The sequence below is a fragment of the Arachis hypogaea genome, chromosome 16 (genome assembly GCF_003086295.3).
Source record: "Arachis hypogaea cultivar Tifrunner chromosome 16, arahy.Tifrunner.gnm2.J5K5, whole genome shotgun sequence".
In the NCBI taxonomy this organism is placed as follows: domain Eukaryota; kingdom Viridiplantae; phylum Streptophyta; class Magnoliopsida; order Fabales; family Fabaceae; genus Arachis; species Arachis hypogaea.
In genome coordinates this window covers 66,549,976-66,558,556 of record NC_092051.1, presented here as the reverse complement: position 1 = coordinate 66,558,556, position 8,581 = coordinate 66,549,976, and the positions used below count along the sequence as shown (strand labels likewise).

Here is an 8,581-nt window from a genome sequence, read left to right as displayed (position 1 = left end):
TCCAATCCACTGTGAGAAAGCTTCTCTAGCATGAATCCTCCATTCCTTTCCCAAGGCTCCGAAGGATTCCAAGTATGAGTAGTTTCTTTCCCAAGACAACTACTCAATGGAATTAGATCGAGAAGCTTCTAACAAAATTCAAGAGAAAAGATTGAAGAAGAAGATAAACTATTATTGATTCATTGAATTACAATAGAGCTCCCTAACCCAATGAAAGGGGTTAGTGAATCATAGCTTGAATTCAATTACAAAGAAAAGGAAAACTAGCTAAAAGTGAAGTAAAAAAGTCCTCTCTAACTTAACTTCTATCCTATTTATACACTTTCTATATTGAGCTTCAGTTGTGCTTCTTGGGCTTTGAGGCCTCTCCTTGCTTTCCTTTTGCCTTGGGTTTATGATCCATAACCTTGATGAGGTTGTTGATCCAAATCCTGTAACATTTATTGAGCCAACTTAGTGATAATCAAATAATGACACATGACTCAATAAATTGAGATTTCAAACTCATCAATCCTTCAGGCCCAATCCATAAACCATGATATTCAATGGGTTTCATACCAAAGTAAGTTTAAGTTAATATTTGTGCTCAAAGACTAACTTAAATCACAATATTTTTGGCCCAGAAACCTTTCCAAGAGTGGCGTTTAAGTTGTAGTTTAAGCTTAAACTGCAGCTTAAACGCCAGACACTTCCAGTGAGGCCCTTTTGTAGAAGCACGTTTAAGCTTCAGTTAAGGTTAAACTGAAGCTTAAACGTGGAAATGGAAGAAGGTAGCCCTGGAGAGTCATGTAGTCGAACACGTTTAAGCTTCAGTTTAAGGTTAAACTGAAGCTTAAACGTGGAGATAGGAAAGGCAGCCCTGGAGGTCGAACACGTTTAACCTCCAGTTTGAGGTCAAACTGGAGGTTAAATGTGGAAAAGGTGGAGGCATACTGGAGGTCGAACACGTTTAACCTCCAGTTGAGGTCAAACTGGAGGTTAAACGTGGAAGCTTGGAATGGTGGCCCTGGAGGTGTCGAACACGTTTAACTCCAGTTTGAGGTCAAACTGGAGGTTAAACGTGGAGATGGAGAGACAACCCTGGAGTAGAAAAGCTATCGAACACGTTTAAGCTCCAGTTTGAGTCAAACTGGAGCTTAAACGTGGAATGGCTCCCTGGTACTCTTCCTGTTCTGGCGTTTAACCTCCAATTTGAGGTCAACTGGAGGTTAAACGTGGAACTCCTCCCTGGTGGCATACTCATTCTGGCGTTTAACCTCCAGTTTGAGGTCAAACTGAGTTAAACGTGGAATGCTCCTTAAGTGAGGCTTTTCATTCTGGCGTTTAACCTCCAGTTGAGGTCAAACTGGAGGTTAAACTTCAATCCCAGCATTTCTTATCCTTCATGATTTTGGCGTTTAAGCTCAGTTTAGGCTTAAACTGGAACTTAAACTCCACATGTGATATTCAAGCTTCCTTATTGATTTTGTTGCTTCCTTGCTTAGCCTCTTCTTCCCTGAAATCATCCAAACAATTGCATCAAAGTCTTGCAAAATTCATGAGAAATCTTCATTCATAGCATTTAAGTAATATAACTAAAACTCATGGAATTTGCATCAAAATCATATTGTTTGGATGGTTCATTACTTTGTTCTTCATTTAACCATTTTTGGTTACTTTAAGCTCAAGAAAATGCATCAAACAACTAAAACTAACAGAAAAATGCTAGTGAAACTAGCCTATGATGCCTTGGCATCACAACACCAAACTTAATACTTGCTTGTCCCTAAGCAAGTCCTGAGTTATTTGAGAAGAAAGTATGAAACAGAAAGCAATTACATTGGCTATATTAGCAAGCATTTGAAGTTCATCAGAAGGGTTTTATGCAGAAAGTTGCAGCATCACTTTTCATACTTATCAGGTAGGATTATCACTTTTTCATTGCATCCATCAAAAAATTGCTATGGCCTCTTGTTATTCTTATGTCTTTGGCACTTTTCTCTTCTTTGTTTTCTTCTCTTTTCTTAGAGCTTCTTTTGCTCCTTGTTTGCTTAGTGTCATGTGTTGCACAAGCCTTTGGCATTTTCTTTTTCTTATCAGTGCACTACACATATCCACCTTAGGCATTTTAGTTCACATTTCTTCTTGAAACATTGGTGCCCAGCACCTCTTTGTGTGACTAAATGTTTTGTATTTAGGTTGCTCTTGATAATGGACTTTTGGTTGATAATCCCGGGTTAGTTAACCCAAGTTACCAAGTGTTGAAACACTCCTCAGAACCTATTCATCCAAGCATATCCTTAATACATAAACACCACAGGCATTTGTCTCAGAAGTTCAAACCATTGGTACCTAGCTTATTTTCTCAATTTTTTTTTTGCTTTTTGGTTGCCTTTTTCCGTGGCTTTTTCTTTTTCTTTTTCTTTCTTTTTTTTCATGGCCAAAGACATTTATTCATCAAGATCCATAGACAATGTTCACTTTCTACATAAAAAAAATGATAATTCTACACTCTAATTTTAGTGATCTGACTAAACAATCAAGCATGCATACCACCACTTAATTCTACTTGATTTGTCACTAATTTAGCCAAGTTACTTTTGTTCAAACTTTTCTTTTATTTTTGTGGAAACAGAACAAGCATGGCACGCACTTGTTTAAGAAGGTGAAGTTATATCCAAACATCTAGGCATTCACTTTATTCAAAGCAATTAACAAACACACATACTAAAAAAACTACACATTCCAGAAAGATTCAACATTTACAGTTTAAACCAGAACACGCATGCTTTTGTTTGCCCTTTTTAAAGAATTAGCAAGGAACAATACCACCTTGTGAAATTCCTTGTTTTCTCTTTGTTGTCAGGAAACAATTTGATTTCTCCTTCTTCTTCCTAAATGTTGCTTCATGCTTTAAGGTTCTTGTTTCCTTTCCTGCAAAGAGTAATGAAGTTGCTTGCTTTTCAAGCACTTGAGTGGTCAGCTCAACTATGTATGGGTAAGTATCGGATTCTTAGATTGGTGTGTGAACACCAAACTTAGTCTCCCACTTACTTCTCTCTGTTCTTTGAATCCTTGAGTTATCTTGGAATGATGTTGCTACTAAGGTTTTAAGCATTTCTGTGACTGCTTAGAATAGTTGTTCCTTTCATATAATTCAAAGGTTGTTGTGTTCAGTTGATCTTTATGGTGGAACACCAAACTTAGAGTCACACATTCCCCTTTGACTTATTGATCCATGAATTCATTGTTTGGTGTGAAACACCAAACTTAATTCTTTGCAATGCACAGAAACTACTTTACCCTTTTTATTGAAACAAATAAAAGAAACAGCAACAAGGTATTACCTCAGGTTGGGTTGCCTCCCAACAAGCGCTTCTTTAACGTCATTAGCTTGACGGTCAGCTTCCTCAGTTGAGGTGATATTTAACTTTGTCCTTCTCCTCCACATCTCCCAAGTAATGTTTGAGTCTTTGACCGTTAACAATGAAGGTTCGTTGTGACTTTTCTTCCATGATTTCTACTTGTCCATAATTGGAGACCTTGGTGACAAGGAATGGTCCAGACCACCTTGATTTTAGCTTCCCTGGAAATAGCTTCAGCCTAGAATTGTAGAGCAATACTTTTTGCCCTTCTTCAAATTTCCTTGGGACTATGTTGCTGTCATGCTTCTTCTTTGCTCTTTCTTTGTAAATTTTGGCATTCTCATAAGCTTCCGCTCTGAATTCTTCCAACTCTTGAATTTGCAACATCCTTCTTTCTCCAGCGGCTTTGTTGTCCAAGTTCAGAAGTTTCAAGGCCCAGTATGCCTTGTGCTCCAACTCCAGTGGCAGATGGCAAGCTTTTCCATATACTAGTTGGTAAGGAGACATTCCAATTGGTGTTTTGAAAGCTGTCCTATATGCCCAAAGAGCATCATCTAGCTTAATCGACCAGTCCTTTCTCGAAGTTCCCACAGTTTTTTCCAGGATTCTTTTGAGTTCTCTGTTAGATATTTCGGCTTGCCCACTTGTCTGTGGATGGTATGGTGTGGCTACCCTGTGTTTGACTCCATATTTAGGAGCAATGCCTCTAATGGTTTGTTGCAAAAGTGGCTTCCTCCATCACTGATGATTGCTCTTGGAACCCCAAAACGGCAAAAAATGTGTTTTCTGAGGAAGTTCATGACTACCTTATTATCATTGGTTGGAGTTGCTATTGCTTCAACCCATTTAGAGACATAGTCTACTGCCACAAGAATGTAATTATTTGAGTATGAGGAGGGAAAGGGTCCCATGAAATCTATCCCCCATACATCAAACAATTCAAGTTCCAGAATGAATTGTTGTGGCATTTCATTTCTTCTTGGCAGGTTCCCAGCTTTCTGGCATTCATGGCAGTGCTTCACTAATTCTTTTGCATCTTTGAAGATAGTAGGCCAATAAAAACCACACTGCAACACCTTAGCTGCTGTTCTTTCTCCTGCAAAGTGCCCTCCATAAGTGGAGCCATGGCAGTCCCATAAAACTTCCCTTCCTTCTTCCTCGGATATGCATCTTCTGAGTATGCCATCGGAACATTTTTTGAACAAGTATGGTTCGTCCCAGATGAAGTATTTGGCATCATTGACCAATTTCTTCCTTTGATGTTTGTTAAATTCCAAAGGTAAACTCCCAGTGGCCTTGAAGTTTGCTATGTCTGCAAACCAGGGTGCTTTGTGAATTATCATGAGTTGTTCATCAGGAAAGCACTCATTTACATGTGTGCTTTGTGTGCTTCCTTCTTCACATGGTATCCTTGATAAATGATCTGCCACCTTGTTTTCTACACCCTTCTTGTCTTTGATTTCAATGTCAAATTCCTGCAACAAAAGAACCCATCTAATAAGTCTCGGTTTAGATTCTTGTTTAGCAAGCAAATATTTTAAAGCTGAATGATCAGTGAAGACAATGACTTTAGATCCAATGAGATAAGATCTAAATTTTTCAAATGCAAAGACTATTGCCAAGAGTTCTTTTTCAGTGGTTGTGTAATTCCTTTGGTTAGCATTCAAGACTTTACTGGCATAATAAATCACATGTACCAAATTGTCTTTCCTTTGTCCTAACACTGCCCCAATAGCAAGGTCTGATGCATCACACATCAGTTCAAAAGGTAAGTTCCAATCAGGTGGGGCAATGATAGGTGCAGAGGACAGTTTTTGCTTCAAAAGTTCATAGGCTAGCATGCAATTTTTATCAAATACAAAGGGTGTATCAGAGACAAGCAAGTTACTCAAAGGTTTGGCTATTTTAGAAAAGTCTCTAATAAACCTTCTGTAAAAACCAGCGTGTCCCAAAAAGCTCCTAACTGCCTTGACATTACTTGGTGGAGGTAGTTTTTCAATGATTTCCACCTTAGCTCTGTCCACCTCCATGCCTCTATTAGAGATTTTGTGGCCAAGGACTATTCCTTCTGTGACCATGAAATGACACTTTTCCCAGTTTAATACTAGGTTAGTCTCTTGGCACCTCTTAAGCACCAAGGCAAGGTGGTGTAGGCAGCTGGGAAAAGAATCCCCAAACACAGAAAAATCGTCCATGAAGACCTCAATAAATTTTTCAATCATGTCCGAAAAGATGGACAGCATGCATCTTTGGAAAGTGGCAGGTGCATTGCACAATCCAAAGGGCATGCGTCTATAAGCAAAAACTCCATATGGACAAACAAATGATGTTTTCTCTTGATCACTAGGATCAACTACTATTTGGTTGTAGCCCGAATATCCATCCAAGAAGCAATAGTAAGCATGTCCGGCAAGCCTTTCAAGCATCTGATCCATGAATGGGAGTGGGAAATGATCTTTTCTGGTGGCTTCATTGAGCTTCCTGTAGTCTATGCACATCCTCCACCCAGTAACGGTTCTTGTGGGTATGAGTTCGTTCTTCTCATTTGGCACCACAGTTATGCCACCTTTCTTGGGAACTACATGGATGGGACTAACCCATGGGCTATCAGAAATGGGGTAGATTACCCCTGCCTGCCATAACTTCCTGACTTCCTTTTGTACCACTTCTTTCATGACGGGATTCAATCTTCTCTGAGCTTGAATGGAGGGTCTAGCATCTTCTTCTAACAAGATTTTATGCATGCATATGGATGAACTTATCCCCTTCAAATCAGCTAGGGTCCATCCAATGGCATCTTGATGAGTTTGCAGCACCTTGATCAATTCTTCTTCCTGTTCTTGGCTCAAGGCCGAGCTAATGATAACAGGGTGACTCTCATCACTACCCAAGTATGCATACTTGAGATTAGGGGGCAATGCTTTGAGCTCAGGTTTTGGTGCTTCCTTTTCTTCTTTCACTTTCTCTGGCATGCTTAGCATGGTTGTGTCAGCACCCTTGATATCACTAACTTCAATATCCTTGGTGAACTCCTCCTCTGCCACTTCCTTTATTGTTTCCTCAAAAGTTTCTTGTACTGCAATGTCCACTACATCAACCCTCATGCATTCCCTTAGTGATTCTGATGGATAGCTCATTGCCTTGAATACATTAAACACCAATTTCTCATCATGTAGTCTAAGAGTGAGTTCACCCTTTTGTACATCTATGATGGCTCCAGCAGTAGCTAGGAAGGGTCTTCCCAGAATTATTGAAGCTTTGGCTTCTTCCTCCATATCTAACACTACAAAATCAGCAGGAAATATAAATTCTCCCACTTTCACCAACAAATCCTCAACTATCCCATGAGGGAATTTAAAAGTTCGATCTGCCAATTGGAGGGCCATTCTTGTTGGTTTGGCTTCCTCAATCTTCATTCTTCTCATCATTGTTAGCGACATCAAATTGATGCTGGCCCCTAAGTCACACAAGGCCTTCTCCACCATGACTTCTCCTATGATGCAGGGGATTTGGAAACTGCCTGGGTCCTTCAATTTCTGAGGCAATTTGTGCTGAATGATGGCACTGCATTCTTCAGTTAACAACACAGTTTCCTCATTTCTCCAGCTTCTCTTCTTGGTCATTAATTCTTTTAAGAATTTTGCATAGAGTGGCATTTGCTCTATTGCCTCAGCAAAGGGAATGTTGATTTGAAGCTTCTTGAAAATCTCCAAGAACCTGGAGAATTGGCCATCCTTTTCACTTTTCATCAAACGTTGAGGATAAGGTGCTTTAGGTGTGTAAGGCTTCAAGACCTCTTTTTCTTTTTCTTTTGTTGCAAACGGTGTAACAGATTGTCCTTGTTCTTTGTCTTTCACATTTTCCTTTGCTTCATCCTCTGTGGTTTCCCTTGAAATCTCCTTTAGATTCTTTCCACTTCTGAGGGTTATGGCCTTACATTCCTCCCTTGCAATAGCCTTGGCAGCATGAGAACCGCTTGTCCCAGGGGCTTACTTAGTCAAATACAAAATTTGATTTTCTAGCTTCTGGATGGCAGCTCCTTGGTTTTGCAAGTTAGAATTTACTTCTTCCTTAAAAGCTTTCAATTCAATTATGTCTTGGCTCATGGTTGCAAGCATTCCTTCTATCCGGTTTAATTGATCTTGAAATTGTTGGTTCGGATTAGGTTGGGTATGTTGATTATTTTGGCCATGATATGATGGTTGGGGGTAAGTGTTTTGTGTGGCTTGGTATGATCTTTGGTTGGAGTTTTGGTATGTGGAATTGTTATGTTGGTTGTGGTTGTAAGGTTTGTGGTTTTGTGGTTGGGTTTGTTGGTTTCCCCACCCAAAGTTTGGGTGGTTTCTCCAGCCTGGGTTGTAAGTGTTGGAATGTGGATCATATGATTGCCTTTGTTGGTTTCCCACATAGTTAACCTCATCCCAATCACCTCCTTCAATGCCTACTTCCTCTTGATCTTGTGTGTGTATTGCAGCCACTTGCTTTGTTTCTAATTGCCTGGTAAGCTCTGCTAGTTGCTTGGCAAACACCTTGTTTTGGGCTAGAATTGTATCAACATGGTTCAGCTCCATGACTCCCTTAGTGTTGTGCCTTTCTGATGCATAGTAGTACTCATTCTCAGCCACTGTCTCGATCACTTCAATGGCTTCTTCCAGAGTCTTTTTCCTGTTCAATGAACCTCCTGATGAATGGTCTACAGCCTTCCTTGATTCATAAGAGAGCCCATCATAGAAGATGTGCAGTTGCACCCAATCATGGAACATGTTTGGTGGGCATTTCCTTGTCAAGTCCTTGAATCTCTCCCATGCCTCGTAGAGAGTTTCACCATCTTGTTGTCTAAAAGTCTGAACCTCAGATCGAAGCCTATTGACCTTTTGTGGAGGGTAGAAACGTGCCAGAAACTTGCTTTCCACCTCATCCCATGTTGTTAGACTCCCCCTTGGGAATGATTCCAGCCACTTAGCTGCTTTGTCCCTAAGTGAAAATGGGAACAAAAGCAGTTTATAGGCATCTTCCTGGACTCCATTGGACTTCACAGTGTCACAAATTCTCAGGAATTTTGTGAGATGTTGGTTTGGGTCTTCATTAGCACTTCCTCCAAAGGAACAATGATTTTCCACAAGTGATATTAGCTGTGGCTTGAGCTCAAAATTGTTGGCCTGAATGGGTGGTTTCTGGATGCTACTACCACAATTCCCAGAGGTTGGGTTTATGTATGAACTAAGAACCCTCCTCTC

At 40.1% G+C, this 8,581-nt stretch overlaps 1 non-coding gene across 1 annotated transcript; it reads left to right on the top strand.

The window, feature by feature from the left end:
• The first annotated feature begins 8,105 nt into the window (after positions 1 to 8,105).
• On the top strand, positions 8,106 to 8,209 carry LOC112760021 (small nucleolar RNA R71). Its single transcript, XR_003180480.1, has one exon. It is a non-coding gene; the product is annotated as a small nucleolar RNA R71 (small nucleolar RNA).
• The last annotated feature ends 372 nt before the right edge of the window (positions 8,210 to 8,581 follow it).